This window comes from Elephantulus edwardii, unplaced genomic scaffold, assembly GCF_000299155.1.
Source record: "Elephantulus edwardii isolate Elephantulus edwardi_28Jun2011 unplaced genomic scaffold, EleEdw1.0 scaffold00071, whole genome shotgun sequence".
NCBI classification, from domain to species: domain Eukaryota; kingdom Metazoa; phylum Chordata; class Mammalia; order Macroscelidea; family Macroscelididae; genus Elephantulus; species Elephantulus edwardii.
In genome coordinates, this window is record NW_006399821.1 from 12,882,600 (window position 1) to 12,898,490 (window position 15,891).

At 39.2% G+C, this 15,891-nt stretch overlaps 1 pseudogene; it reads left to right on the forward strand.

The window, feature by feature from the left end:
• The first annotated feature begins 1,203 nt into the window (after positions 1-1,203).
• Positions 1,204-15,891, forward strand: part of LOC102846920 — a 114,785-nt pseudogene continuing 100,097 nt past the window's right edge.

Below are 15,891 nucleotides of genomic sequence, written 5' to 3' on the forward strand. Positions count from 1 at the left end.
TTCCTCCATGTCATAAAAAGGGGGAGGGGGGATTATTTCTTCCGTTACATGTTTCTTTCTAAATGTCCAACTATATAATACTATTACTGGAGCTTAAAATTTTTATTGATTCCAAATTTCCTATAGGATCAAGTTCAAATTCTTCATATGACACTCAAAATTGCTACAATCTACACTTGGCCTACTTTCTCAGCTTTATCATCTCACTCTTACTGCCATCCAGTCAGAACCAATTCATAGCTGGTCTTCCAGTGGATAGTTGTTGGTTGTAACTAGCACAAAAAGAGATTGCTCATCTTTTCAACTTCACAGAAATTAATGCAGTAGAGTTGATTGTTGTAGTTGCCGTCTTGCAGTTTTGATTCATAGGGATAATATATACAATAGTATGGAACACTGACCAATCCTTTGCTAGCCTCCCCGTTGTTTCTGTATTCAAGCCCATTGTTGTAGCCACTGTGTTAACGACTCATCTTTTTGAGTGTCTTCCTTGCTTTCATTGACTCTCTTCTCAAGAGATGTCTCCCTTCTGATAGTATGTCCAAAGCAAATGAGACAAGGTGCCAGCATCCTCAGTTCCAAGGAGCATTCTGGGTGCACTTCCTCCAACACCAATTTGTTTATTCCTGTATTTTTAAATGTTTGTGCAGGTGTATTATTAAATACATATCACAAAAATAGCTTATTCTCTAATGATATCAACCCCCAAATCCACTGCCATTGAATTGATTTTGACTCATGGCTACACTTTATTTGGGTTCAAAGCTCATATGAAATTGTTGTTGTTACGTGCCAACGAGTCATAGATGACTCCTAGAGACCCTATGAATGAAAAAACTGAACACTTGTATAACTTTCATTGTTTCTCCAAGTTATGGAGTTACCAGAGGCAATTGGAACTGGATGCCACTATAGGGATAGAGAGAGATAGAGATAGAGATAGAGAGAGATAGAGAGAGAGAGAGATAGATAGAGATAATGTAAATTTATGTGTATATAAAAGGTGCTGCTTTGATCCATCTTGGGCTAGAAGATTAATGTGTATTAAAACTCCAGATTGTCCATAAGCCTACCTTCCCTCTCAGTGCATGCTCGGCCATCCGACAACACAGAAGAAGCTCACTCTGGATGAGGCCCACAGCACTCTAAATCACAGGCTCGTATACTAGTGACCTGTGTTTGTCCAAGACACTCATTCTCTGAATGGGCTCTTATGAGGTGTATTGCCATCAATATGGAGAGAGAAACAACGCCTTCATTGTTACCAGCTTTGAACATGAGGATGAAAACAAGGATGAGATCTCTGGGAAAGTGACCAAGGCCCTTTATAAGGTTATCTTGGATTATCATTTGGAATCCTCTTCAGAAGAAGAAACCAGCAAGAAAGTGAAACCCAGGTCAGTGACTGCAACCCCAAGCCCTGTGTACTAGATTTCAGAACTGATATACCTTTCTACCAGTGTGGCATCCTCTCCCCAGAAAAAAACCAGGGATGAACCGAAGGAATGGCCATCAGAGCCACTACCCAACTCCTGTTCCATTTGGTGTCCTAATCAGGAAAGGAAAAGTAAGTCATATCACCCAATTCCAAGAACATGGGTATACTCATGGAATACACTGTGACTGGAACCACTGGATTAATCATTATGTGTTAGCGCCTCATTATCTCCTTTTTGATTCATTTTGATTCTGTTACCGTCATGTTGGGGGGGGGGAAAGAGTTAGAATAAAAAAAAAGTCGAAAGTTCATACTCTTACTATTAGTTGTAAAGTTAGATAGACCAAACCATCAAACTTATTTTCATTGAGGATAATCTTTGTTAAATATATGCATATATTGGCCTAGAGGTGAGAATTTTTTGTTTTCTTCATGTTGAGATGTAATCCACATTGAAGTCTGCAGTCTTTGATCTTCTGCAAAAAGCATCTCAAGTCCTCCTGACTTTTGGCAAGTAAGCCTTCCTCTGATTTTGATGCCAAATTATTCTTTATAGAATCCAAGTTTCTTGGGAGATTTGCTGAGAATACAATTTGAACAGGTATGAAGAGAGGATATTGCACTGGCGTACACCTTTCTTGATTTTAAAGCATGCAGTATTCCCCTGCTCTGTTTGGACAATGCATGTTTTGCATGAGGACAATTAAGTCTTCTGTGATTTCTATTCTTCTTATCTGGCAATTCTCTCAATGTATTCTCCCAACCATTCCTGGATAATCTTCAGCAAGATTTTACTTGCATGTGATATTGTGCAATGATTTTCACATTTAGGTTGGTCACCTTTTTTAGGAATGGGGACAAATACAGATCCACCCCCCCCCAGTAGTCAAGTAGCTAGCTGTCTTCTAAATTCCTCTTTGACTTCAAAAATATTTCTATTTAATGTTCAGTTAAATATATGGATGACTGCTAAGTTCAAATCCAGAGAATAGAGTTGAAGAGGGTACTTATACATCTCATTGTCGTATTTTTAAAAATATTTTTATAAATTTGAAATAATTTTCAATGGTTTTAGATAAAAATTTTATCTTTTTTAGAAAAAAATGATTTTTATATTCTAATTTGTAATACTTGGAAATATTTCTTTTTATTGGTTTATTGTAAAAATAAAGTCTTTTGAAAGCTGATTTTTCTTCAAGAACTTTTCAAGAGCCAAGAGACCTTTTAAAAGTTGCAATGAGCAACAGCTCCCATAAATTTATGATTCATAGTGATTTTTCTACCAGGATGAGAAGGAAGCAGCTGACCGGTGACTTGAGTATCTCTGACATAATCAGACAGCTTATTTCAATTTAAATTTTATGCCTCTCAAGTTTTCCATCTGGAAGAGATTTTTAATACCATTCTTGTTTTCAAAAAAATCTCTGAATCAAAGCATTTCAAAAATTAACCTCTAGAAGCAGTCTAATCTCCAAAGAAGAGGAAAAAGTCATTGCACATTCCTTATGTATCCTTCCACCTGCCCCTCGATCACTGGAATAGAACAGGTATTCAACAAACATATACCACAGAGCTTCAAAGAGGAGCCTCGTTTACCCTGGCCCATGTCACCAAACTGTCAGTTCAATGGGACCCACTGAACAGGGATTCTGCTCTGCCTTCATAACACCCCAGCAGCAAAAAAGTTGTTACCAGTCTGGGCTCACAAGAGACAATTCTATTAAAGACAAATAATCATTACTTCTGGATTTGCAGTGTTGTAAGGGAACATGATTCCCTGTCGTCTTTTATATGTAAGAAACAAAGTGAATAACTCTAGACACATTTTTTCTCATAGCGTTTCAGAATAGAGGCAGCGTGGTCTCCTCTAAATTAGAATCCACAGAACTGATTCATTGAATATAGTGAACTACAGTGACATCATAGAGCAATTATGGAAACACAGGGAGCCAGAAAACACCGCCTCAGCTTCTTCCCTCAAAAGTATAAAAAGCCAGGTGCTATTTCAGTCAATGTCTCTGACTCCAGTTCACCCCCATCTTGGCCTGGGTGATAAATGTCTATTAAAACTCGGGCTGCAAGTGAAGATATCTGCCTTCTGCTCCTACGGCTGCCACCCACCTAAGCAGAGGTGACATCGGCAGACTGGGGTTGGTGAGATGGTTGCTAAAATGGTGCCATCTCCCAAGAACAACCAGTGGTAATTCCCAGCTCTGAGAAACAATGCTTGCCAGACTTCCAGATGGAGTCAAACCTCAGTAACTGCCATAAACTCAAATAGGGCATGGGAGTGTGGGGGAGCAGTTTCCAAGAAGTGGGCTCATCTGGGCCAGGTCAGGGACAAGGAGAGGAAGGAGCCTAGAATTGGAAGAGAAAAGTGTGGACAGGAGGAGACTTCACATGAGGGGATAGTCGTCTTTTATTAAGTGTCAATGACCACAAACTATATTTTACCACTTCTCAGAGTTAAACAATGAAGTTCTAGAGACCTTTGGAATAATCTAGACTTTTTGGTAATTGGATGATGACTCAGGCTAAGATCTCCTGAAGTCGGTCCTAGGACAAGGTTTCAAAAGATTTATTAGAAGCATTTCCAGACAACCAGTTGTTGAGAGGTTAAGTGGAATAGGCAGGGAAGGAGGATGTCCCACTCAGGGAAATTTGGGCTCCTTCCTGCAGGAAGAGCTATAGAAGCAGTACATTAATACTTCAGAAGTTGGAGAGAAGAGCGCTAGCGGATGTACACCTCTCCACCTGCTAGCCACCAGGTAAAACTGACCCTATTGTGTGAGTGTACAAGTTCCCAGGCACTGCCAGCTCTGAGAGTGAGAAAGAAGCAGCATGGAAGAGGTGGAGAAGCTTGGGAAGAGCAGCAGTCTTCCACAAAGAAATACACGCAAGCACAGGAAGCCACTGTGCAATAAAATAGTAAAGGGAACTCGGGGTGCAGATTTGGTCTGGTGGCTTGCTCTGGAAAAGAGCCTAACCAATACTCATAAAAGCAAATGAGCTCTTCGCTCTCCTTGATAGAGAACTGTTTGTTTCCAAAATTTCCTTTCAATCCAAGTTTTTATAAAGTAATTGTTTTGCAGCATTGTTGTTGCTAGTTGCTACCATGTTGGTACCGACTCATGGCGACCCCATGTGAGCAAAGTAGAGCTTCTCTGTATAATTTGTAAGGCTATGGCCTTTCAGAAGCAAATAATTAGACTTTTTTTGGAGATGCCTCTGTTTTTGTTGTGGTGTTGGTGTACCATAGAGTTGGAGCTGACCCGCCAGCAGATTTTCAGAGACAGTAAATCCCATAGGAGGGGATTGTACATTCTTTTCCCACAGAGAAGCTGGTAGATTTGCACTGTATGCCTTTGGAATTTCAGCACAATTTATTACAACTAGATCACCAGAAAGAACTCTCCAGGGAGGTATAAACTGCCAACCTTTTGGTGAAGCACTTAAGTGAGAACTTAACCATTTGCACCACCCACCATTGATACCAGAAGTCAGGATATAAAGAAACATATTTCTTTACTTAAGTCCACTGTCAGGGATATCTTCAAAATACTGAAGAGCAATGATGTCAGTTTAAAGACTAAGGTGTCCCTTATTCAGGCCGTGATCTTTTCAGTTATTTGCTATGTATCTGAGCTGGAAAATGAATAAGGATGACAGAAGTATTGAGGCCCTTGAGTTGTGCTGAAGAAGGGTACTGAAGAGCCTATGAACTGTCAAAAGAATGAACAAGTATGTTTTGTAAAAGTTGCAGCCAGAATGCTCCTTGAAGGCAAAGATGATACACTTTTGTCTCTCATACTTTGGACATATATCTAGAAGAGGCTATTCCTTGGGAAAGGATATCATGCTTGGAAGTGTAAAGGAAGACCCCCATCAAGATGGACTGGCATAGTGACTGCAGCAGTGGACTCAAGTATATCAAGAGATGGTGTTGAAAAAACAGGATAGGATGAGATTCAGGTCTGTTGTTCATAGGATTGCTATGTGTCATACTTGACTCTATTACAGCTAACAAAAAGAAGACGTTATAACGGTAACCAATATTTTTTTTTAAAAAATGATGCCAGGTAAATATTTCAGGATGTACTCCTATTGTTGGAGCTACTTGTTTATTTAGTGATGACTTTTAGTTTCCATAGAGATATTACCATATGAACATATTTGATGAATCTGGCATCTTACTAAAAATAAAATCTGAAAATTTAAGTATATCTTGAGAGGGAGCTCTGGTGGACTAGTGGTGAGAAACTGCTCTGCAATCCCAAAAGCATATAGTCCAAATTCACGAGCTGCTCTGCTGAGGAAAGATGGACAATAAACTCCCTAGTGATTTACTGCTTTTGAAAACTCTTTGGAAAGTCAGCTGTGAGTTGGTCTCATCTCAAAAGTACACAACAGCAACAACAATGGACACTAGAGCTCTGATGGTATGGTCCACAAGGAGTTGTGCTGACGACCCAAAAGTTACCATCTTTGGAGGTTTGACTCCGCTAGTGATTCCTCATGAAAAAGATCAGCAAACTTCTGTGGTTTCCAGTCTTCCTAAAACCCAAAGGAGGGTCAGCTATGGTTCACTTCTCACTTGATGGCAATGAGTGTTGGGTATGACTGAACATATTAGCTAGGGATCTGAAATGAACGAATCTACTTTGATTCATGTAAAATCAAGAGGACGTAAATAGTCACAATCTCTTTCTGTTCTCATTAATACTATTTATCACTAAATTAAAAATGCTTTAAAAATGCAGTAAGAGGAGGAAATATATTTGGAAAAACTCACTATAACAGTTACTGAGGAAGAATTAAGAAACTTTTCTAAATTAAAATCCAAAGGACCAATTCAAGAAATAGGTTAAGTCATAGAGACATTAACCAAAAAAAATTGCTGATTCACTTGTCTCTCCACAGGTAATATAAACTCAAGGGCCACAGGACAGCTAAGACTCTATAGACATTCTTTCAGCATACTAGATTTAATAAGCAATTAGTAAAGAGACATAATTATTGGCTTTACTGACTTTTTCACTATACTCTGGATTTTAATGTGAACAAATCTGAAGGGTATATTTTACTATAACCAAAATTCAAAGTCAAACCCATCCCACTGGCATCTAATCAGTAATTAAATATATACTCTTGAGAGATAAATAATAAATATGCCACGAATCTTGACTTTGGGATCCTAACACACTAAGGAGATTAAGCAGTCATGACATAATTTAAGGGAAATTAATTCCATTATCCATGCTGCTAGTGACAGGAATACCAGCAGTAGATGAATTTACCAAAGATAAATTAGTCCTTTCACAGGTTAGGAGGCCAGAAGTTTGAAAGTTTTCCTCTCTGTGGGGTACATGGGCTATGTTGGCTATGTTGTCTTCTTCCGGCATCTGTGGACTCATGGTTTCTGAGAGATCTTCATGTGTATTGACATAAATATCCTCTTGTCTCTAGGAAATTCTTAGTGTTATATTGGTCCAAAAGGCATATTCCACTCCAGGTTCTTCTTTATGGTGGTATTTAGGTCTCTCTCTTGGTCACTTTCCTCCCTTTTATTTCTTGTATTGTAAAAGACTATAGATATGATAGTCCAGGGAGAAGGCTACCTGTGTCTGGAAGGAAGTGAAATTTCACCCTAACTTAATCCTTATTAATATAAATTAACCCTACCACATTGACACATAGATGGTAGGGTTTATAACATATCATGTTGTTGTTGTTAAGTACTGTCAAGTCAAGTATGACTCATTGCAACTCTTTGCACAAAATATCTGAACCGTGTCTTATTCTGTGCCATCCTCACAATCTCTCAGATATTCAAGCCCACTGTGTCAACCCATCTGGTGCAGGATCTTCCTCTTTCCATGGCCCTCCACCTTTCAAACATGATGTCCTTTTCCAAGGAATAACCTCTCCCAGCAAAATACCCAAAGTATGTGAGACAAAGCTTTATCATCTTTGCCTCCAATGAGCACTCCAGTTGCACCTCCTCCATGACATACCTGTTTGGGGTTTTTTGCATTCCATAGGATATTTGGTACTCTTCACCAACAGCACAGCTCAAAAGCATCAATTCTTTTGTCATTCTTATCATTCAGATTTCAGATTCATAGCAAACGTTTGAAAAGATCATCGGCTGAATCTGGTGCACCTTACTTCTCAAACTGACACCATTGTTCCTCAGTAATTTGGAGAAACCCCAGATTACATCATAAATGGGAGATGATAACATCAGATCACATCATGGAGGATGATCACATCATAATATAACTGCTTCAACATCATACATAATCACTGACTTTTGCCCATCCAAATCAACCCCTTTTTTCTCTCTTGCTCTTATTTCCTTTAAATTGATTCCAACTCATAATTGACTCTGTCCATTTCCAAGGCTATACGTCACACAGGAGACTTCCTATCTTTCCATTGGAAAGCAGCTGGTGGATTTGAGCCACCTGAGAAGTTAAATTCCCTATGGACTATACCAATGGAGCTCTCAGATATATATTTTATATGAATACAATTTGATCCATGGCAAATATTAATAAGTACTTAACATTATTGGCAATAATTCAGAGTGAGAAAAAGAAAACACAATGCAAAGAGTTATAAGAACCAGGAAACCATGTCTAATAATGAGGTTATTACAATATTTTCTGAACTTCAACTCTGCACTAGGAGAGTAGGAATGAATGGACTACACGTTCTTTGCCTCTTTTCCTGTAAAGCTAAACCTACTGCCATCAAGCTGACTTTAACTCACAGTGATCTTATAAGACAGAGTAGAACTCTCTTATAGGTTTTCCAAAGCTGTAAGTTTCATGGAAGCAGGCACCCTCATCTTCTCCTGCAGAGCAACTGGTGGGCTTCGATCATTAGCCTTGAGGTGAGCAGCCAAGAGTTTTCACCACTATGACACCAAGATGAAAAACCATTTCCAACTCTCTGTGCTCAGAAGCTTCAGAACTTAGAAAGTTGGAACATCTTAATGGCTTCTTATTCCAAGTTCAAGAAGCTCTGGAAGCACAGTCCATAGGAGCTGCTCTGTAAACAAAGACTCTGTCTTTCTGGCTGTTTGAATTCTCTAGTTGTTCTGCAGGAAAAGGATGTGCAGTATACTTCTGTATAATTTACAACTTCATGAAAACCTGTTGGAGGTCACCTATGAGTTGGTTTCAACTCAATGGCAATGAGTTTGAGTTGAATTGATTCCAAGTTCACATAGTCTTTTAAGCATACAAATTCTACCAAATGAGCAGCAATGGTGGGATGAGTTATAGGAAAATCCCAAGATTTGAAATGAGAGTTAAGGAACCTATTTTATTCAGAGTATTGGGCAAGGGGGTGGGGGTGGGGGCCCGGAGATCAGATGCTAGAGCAACCAGAGGATTCTCACAATTTCTGACCCAACATCCCAGGAAGAGTTGTATCAGGCCAGTGATGTACCTGGACATGTTCTTTCCTGTTCTCCAGTGAAGAGGCACTGCCCTGCTACTCCACATTCTTAAGTGAAAGCTGAAAGCCTTGATGTGAAGACAATCAGACAGGACTTTGGCACCAGGGTAACTGTCCATAAATGCCACCTGTAGACAAAATTGTCTGAAAGGTTCATCAGCTTATATACTTGTTGACCTTGTGAGACACTGGATTCAGGCCCTTACACTTGGCACAGGAGAATGAGATCTTGAAGCTGTTGATCTCACTGAAAATAACTGAGCTTCCAGATGTTCCACACACAATACCCATCTCTTCTCCACTCAAGGAGAGAACAGTGCTGTTGTTAGCTGCCATCAAGTTGACCCCAGGCTCATGGTGACGCCAGGGGCAGTGAGATTATACCATTATCCAACATACAATTTTCACTGGGGTTGATTTTCAGGAGCAGATCTCTAAGCTTTTCCTCCAAGTTTGCTTTAGCCTAGAAATTCTGCAGAAACCTGTTCTGCGCCGTAACAACACACAAGCCTCCACTGACAGTCAGGTGGTTGTTGCACATAAGGGGCACTGGGTGGGAAACAAAACCTGGCCTCCCATATAGAAGATGAGAATTCCACCAAAAGAATAAAATAGCCTTTGTTTATTTACAATAAATAATTAGAAGATACTTCATTGTTTCATAACTGAGCTAAAGAAAGTACTTGATTCATATTTTTATCCCCAAAGGTCAAAACATGACAAGGCATGCCATATGCATTCTAAGTAACATATTCTGAATATTAAAATGACACCATGATCAGAAAGATCACCATTTTTATTTCTGATCACTTGCTATGCATCTGAGATCTGGACAATGAATAAAGATGACTGAAGAAGAATTGATGCCTTTGAGCTGTGGTGTTTAAGAAGAGCATTGACAAAGCACTGCCAAAAGAACCAACAAATATGGAGAGAGTGCACCTAGAGTACCCTAAGGAGACAAGGAAGATGAGGCTTAGCCTCACACACTTTGAGAATGTTGCTAGGAGGGGCTATTCCTTGGCGAGGGACCTAAGTTTGGAAGAGTTGAGGGATGGTGAAGGGGAGGAAGACTCTCAACAACGTGGATTGACACAGTACTGCCACAATGGATTTTAGTGTGTCAGGAAGTATAAGGATGGCACAGGATAAGACAGGGTTCATGTCTGTTGTTCATAGGGTCTCCATGGATTATATTCTACATGATGACACCCAAAAACAGCAACAACAAAATAACACAGCACCAGGGTCACTAGTCACTATCTAGCAGTTTCCTTCTTACACTGCCTTTAATGAGCACTTGTTATAACGGAGACTTAGCTGTCAGAACACTGTGGTACAACTCTTTGGACAATTCAGCAACTGACTTCAAAATCATTGGTTCTTGATCACCTTTCTGTGCATCCCATAGAGGAAAGTCTGATGAGATTGCTTTGAGCAGCACATATTAAAGAAATTCACTCAGCGTGCTGCTTTCTAGACTCTCCCTTGTTATATGGTATCTTATGAAACCATCAGAGCTTGGCACTGTAGTCTCATAAAGACAAATACTGCATAAGTACCATTTTGTAAAATAGAAGGATAACTAGTAAGATGTGCATAAATATCTAAAAGGGAAAGGAGGAAGGGGACAAGAAATTGGGAAGAAATCTGACCTTACAAAAATCAGTTTTGTACTGTAGGTATTGTTGATGGTAATAGTTCCCTTTGTAGAGCTAGTAGAAGTCAGACACAGCCATCTCCATGATGCCTACATTCTTTACATACCCAATTAGGAAACAAGGAAATCTGGGACCTTAATAGGTAGACCAGACAACAGAGGGCACTAGACTATTCACCCACTTCAGTAACTGCTCTCCCAGAGTCAAGGGAGACCACCCGGAACTGAGAAATTAACTCTATTAACAGAAATGACTTCTAATTTTTCTCTTCTAATCATCCCTTTCCCTCCTGCACTTAACACACTGGAAAAAAGTGATATGAATTATTTAAATTAGAAGTTTTCTTTGACTTAAAAAAAATCCTCAAACTTATTTCTGACAAGTCAAAATTGACTCAAAACTGACCCTCCAGAAGGTTTTCTTAGGCTAAAAATCATTTAGAAGGAAATTGCCTATCATTCTTTCATGAAACAACAGATAGGTCCGAACCACCTGAGAGGTACTACCTTTGGAGTAGCAATGCAGCTTGCCAGGGTCTATCCTTTTGACTTAAAAGAGCTCTGTAAATAACCTTCAAAGAACCAAAAGACTTCAATGGTTTCATTAGAGGGATACCAGGATTATAGACCATATCAGATGATACTGTCGGGGGGGGGGGGTAACAAAATTACTATATATAAAATTTTTGTTCCATATTTCAGCAGAAATATATTAATTTTAATAAAAATATGAGTATGACCCTAGTCCCCATTCAAACCTGGAACAAAACTCATCTCCACAGCTGAACCTTCAGTCAAGCAATAAACAAGTCTATAAAACAACCCAGGAAAGACTCCTTAGAATAACCAATCACCTTACAGGTGATATAAGGTCAATTAACCTTAAAGAACCAATCTTACAGGGTCAAAAGAACAGCACTTGTCCCAGGAAAAAGCCCATCAAGGGGTAAATTACGATTAATAAAAATTCTAATTATGGGGAGAAATTGAGAAGACTATGACTACGTTTTGAGTTATAGTAATTAACATTATAAACCAAGATGTATATGAATGGTTGCATGGAAAGCTATAACAGGCTGTGCAAACTTCCACTCAAATCATATTTTTAAAAATTCCTGTACTTTGTTATAACAACAAAACCAGAGTAGTCATTATTACCCAATTACTGCGACATTTTGAGTCACATTTGTACTTACTGCAAGGACAAATTATTTGCATCGCTGCCAGCATTTTCATAGTCATGGATTTTTCTGAGATGTTCTTGTGTTTTTGCCATGATATTCTGATATTTAGCATTTATGAAGGCATACCAATAAATTGTTTGAAAATGAAAAAGTAATTAAAGGAAAATAAGGAGAAAAATTGAGTCTTCTACCCACTGGCTAATAAAGTTGTAATTTAGTTTGTTGTTGTTATTATGTGCCATTGAGTCTTCTGCAACTCATAGTGACCCTATCTATGTACAACAGCCCTAAATCCTGCTCTATCCTGTGTCAATCTTATTGTCTCTAATACACATTCCCCACTACCCCAGTCACTGAATCAATCCATCTCATCAAGGGTCTTCCTTTCCTACGCTGTCCTGCCACCCTCCCAAGCATGACGTCCCTCTCCAAGGACTGATCCTGCCTTGCAACGTGTTGAAAGTATGTCAGATGAAGCTTCAGAATCCTTGCTTCCAAGGAGCGCCTGGCTTCACCCTCTCCAGGATGAACTTGTTTGTTTTCTTAGCAGTCCATGGTATACTCAATACTCTTCTCCAGAACCACAACTGGAGAATAATAAAGATTATTATACCACAATTTTGCTGTTAGTATTCATGTAATCTAAGAAACATTACATTTAAGCACATTACAACTGTAGCATATGTTATTCCATGATTAAAATTGATGACAAACATTATTAAGGATTCTGTATTGTCTGATAATGGAATGAAGTCTATGAGTGGGAGTGATGTCATGAGTTGCTATTCCTGATGCCCTTAGACACACAGAGAATTTCAAAGGAGGAAAAACTGTTGTGCTTGTTGTCACTTTTCTTGAGGAGCTGGATCAATCCCAGTGCACATCTTTATCTACATGGCTATAAACAGCTGTGGCTCCTTGGTGAATCACACACTGCAGACACCCTGTCAGCCAGGCACTGCCCACAGGCCACTCCCTCTCCCTTGCAACACTAAGTTGTTTGTTCCATGGGGTAATACCCTCTAAGGAGCATTGGTGGTGTGGTACATATGATGCAGGGCTGTTAACCAAGAGGTCAGTGGCACAACTGTAGCTACCAGCTGTTCCATGGAAGAAATAAAGGCAGCACCTCTTTTAAAGATTTACAGCTTTAGAAATCTGATAGAACGTTGATGTGATCCAGAATCAAGTCTTGACAGCAGTGGGTAACATTCTTTAGCACACATAGCTCTGAAAATGGTGGTGGTGGTAGTGGTGGTATGTACTGGAGAGTCAACTACGACTCATAGTAACCATAAGAACAATAACTCTGAACCTTATGCTAAAAAGTAATTGCTGACATTTTATTTCCTTTCTCCCCACTGATATGTCTCATTCTTGCTTCATCCTCCTTTCACTTGGCTGTAACCTCACACCTGATGCATATTTGCTCCTCACCCACATTTGGGAAGATCCTCATTTTCTAGTTTTCTAGCTGCCCTGCCTGTACTCTCCTCAAGTGTGGACCTCAATTTGTCTTGTAAATGAGGAAAGAGACTCATTTTTCCTGCTGGTGTTAGATTTTATTCTGGTACTTAAAACTCAGAGCATCACAGCCAGAACTATCACAAGGCTCCAGATAACACAGCACCTGGCATAGGTGACTAATGCTGATGCCAGGTGTTGTGTATTATGCCAGAGTAATGACACTAGCAGAATTGTGTGTGAGCAGAGAAAACACTTCACAGATGAGCAGGTTTGGGTACCAGTGCTATAACAGAGTGGAAAAAAATCACATGCAGATGTATTAAATCCACAGCTTGGTTTCCACCCACCCACCCACACAAAAGAAGAAAGAGTATGCAAACCAAAAGAATATCATGATTGAAGCAGCCTCCATGCTGATGTTCAAAACTGAAAGGAAGCCCTCAGGATGACAAGGAAGAAGGATTAACCAAGGTATAAAACACAACATACACAGCAGACCTCTGGAGTCCCTGGGTTCCACAAACATATGTTGATAGCCCATGCAGAGGACTTAAAAAGAATCCACAATCCATGACCCTCATCCAGAAGACTTATTTCATTTTAAAGAAGCCTACAGACACCATCATTTCACAAAGTAGCTTTATGCACAGAATTCTTATCAGGTAACATCAATATTGGCATTCTAACCAGAGTCTCATAAGAAGATTTGGTAGCATGTTGCTGTGGGTGTTATACTGCTAACTGAAATGTTGTTGTTCTTGTTGTTAGGTGCTGTCTAGTCAAGCCTGACTCAGTAATCTTAATTATTACCTAACTTGGGAGGTACTGGACAGCATTATGCTGAGTGAACTAACTCAGTCCCACAAGGATAAGTATTATATAAAACAGTTATTGTAGAATGAGAGTATAAGGATCCTGGAGAGGTGGGAGAGGCTGGAAGCAGAGGGATGTAGATTTTTCAGGGGGAGGGGGTATACAATCATGGGATTGTACAATTTGACGGGTAGGGGTGTGAGGGAAATTGAAATAATTTGTTCGAATTTGTATTTGAATTTTATAAATAAACTAGTAGAGAAAAAGACTGGAAAAAAAATGGATCTGAGCCTTTCTCTGTCCTGTGATATCCTCATCATCTCTGATATACTTAAAGGCATTGATCCTACCATTGTGTCAATCTATCTTGTTGAGGATCTTCCTCTCTTTTGCTGACCATTTCTCAACATGATGTCCTTTTCTAAGGACCTAGCCCTCCTAGCTACATACCCAAAACTGATGAGATGAAGCTCACAGTCCTTTCCTTCTAGAAACATCTTGCCTGCACTCTTTCCAAGACATATGCGTTTGTTCTTTTAGCAATCTTCTCCCACACCACAACTCAGAGACATCAATTCTGTCATTCTTACTCATTGTCTAACTTGTATAACAAGTAATTGTTATGCCCAAATGCCTAACAAGTAATTGGAAAAAAACATAGTTTGAATCAGATGCACCTTAGTTTTAAACTGACATTGCTCCTAAAAATCTTAGAGAAGTCCTTAACAGCAAATATACACAATGCAATACTTCTTTTGCTATATTGACTCCTGGTTCCAAAACTATTGATTGTGGATCTAAGGAAGATGAAATAATTTTCAACTTTAATCTTCTCTCCATCTATCATGATATTGCCTATTGGTCCAGCGATGACGATTTCTTCTTCTTCTTCTTCTTTTTTTTTAGTTTATCTTCTTGATGTTAGCATGTAATCCATTCTGAAAGCAGTAGTCTTTGATATTCCGTAGCAAGTATTTCAAATCCTCTGCTTTCAGCAAACAAGGTTGCATTATCTGCATAATACAGTTTGTTAGTAACTGTTCCTCTGGATCCTAATGCCACACTCTTCTTCATAAAGTCAAGTCTCAAATTATTTGCTAAGCATAAGAATTAAATGGAAAAGCTATGGAGAATGGTTGTAGTCTTTCTCTCAATCTTTCTTGATTTTCAAACTTGCAATGTCCTTTTACTCTAGTCAGACTATGGTTCCTTGGCCCAAGTAAGTACAATTAAATGTTCTGAGGTTTTCATTCTTCTTAATGTCAGTCATAATATTTTGTGATCCAAATATGCCTTTGGACAGTAAATCAAACACAAATAAACATCCTTCTGGTATTCTCTTTTTTCCAGCTAAGATCTATCTGACATCAGCATGTAGTGCTGTAAAAAAGTGTAGCCAGAGTGCTCTTTGAAGGAAAAGATGATAAAGCTTTGCCTCACATACTTTAGGCATGCTCCCACGAGGGGCTATTCCTTGGATAGTGACACAATGCTCAGAAAGGCAAAGGATCAATGGAGGATAGGAAGACCCTTGACCAAGTGCATTGACATGGTGACTGTTGCAATGGACTCTAGTGTGTCAGGAAGTGTGGATATGACACAGGATAGGACAGGGTTCAGATCTGCTGTTCATAGGGTTGCTATGGGTTGTTCTTGACTTGATGACACCTAACAATAACAACAAATGGCCTCTACACAGTCAGCACCTGACCTGGTTTCGACTAGTGATACTGAGATTCTCCAACAAGTCTTTCTTCAGATGTAATTGATCTGATTCCTGTAGAGTTCATCAGGTTAGGTCCATGTGTAAAGATGCTATTTATGTTTTTTAAAGAAGGTATTTGCAGTGAATCAATCATTTT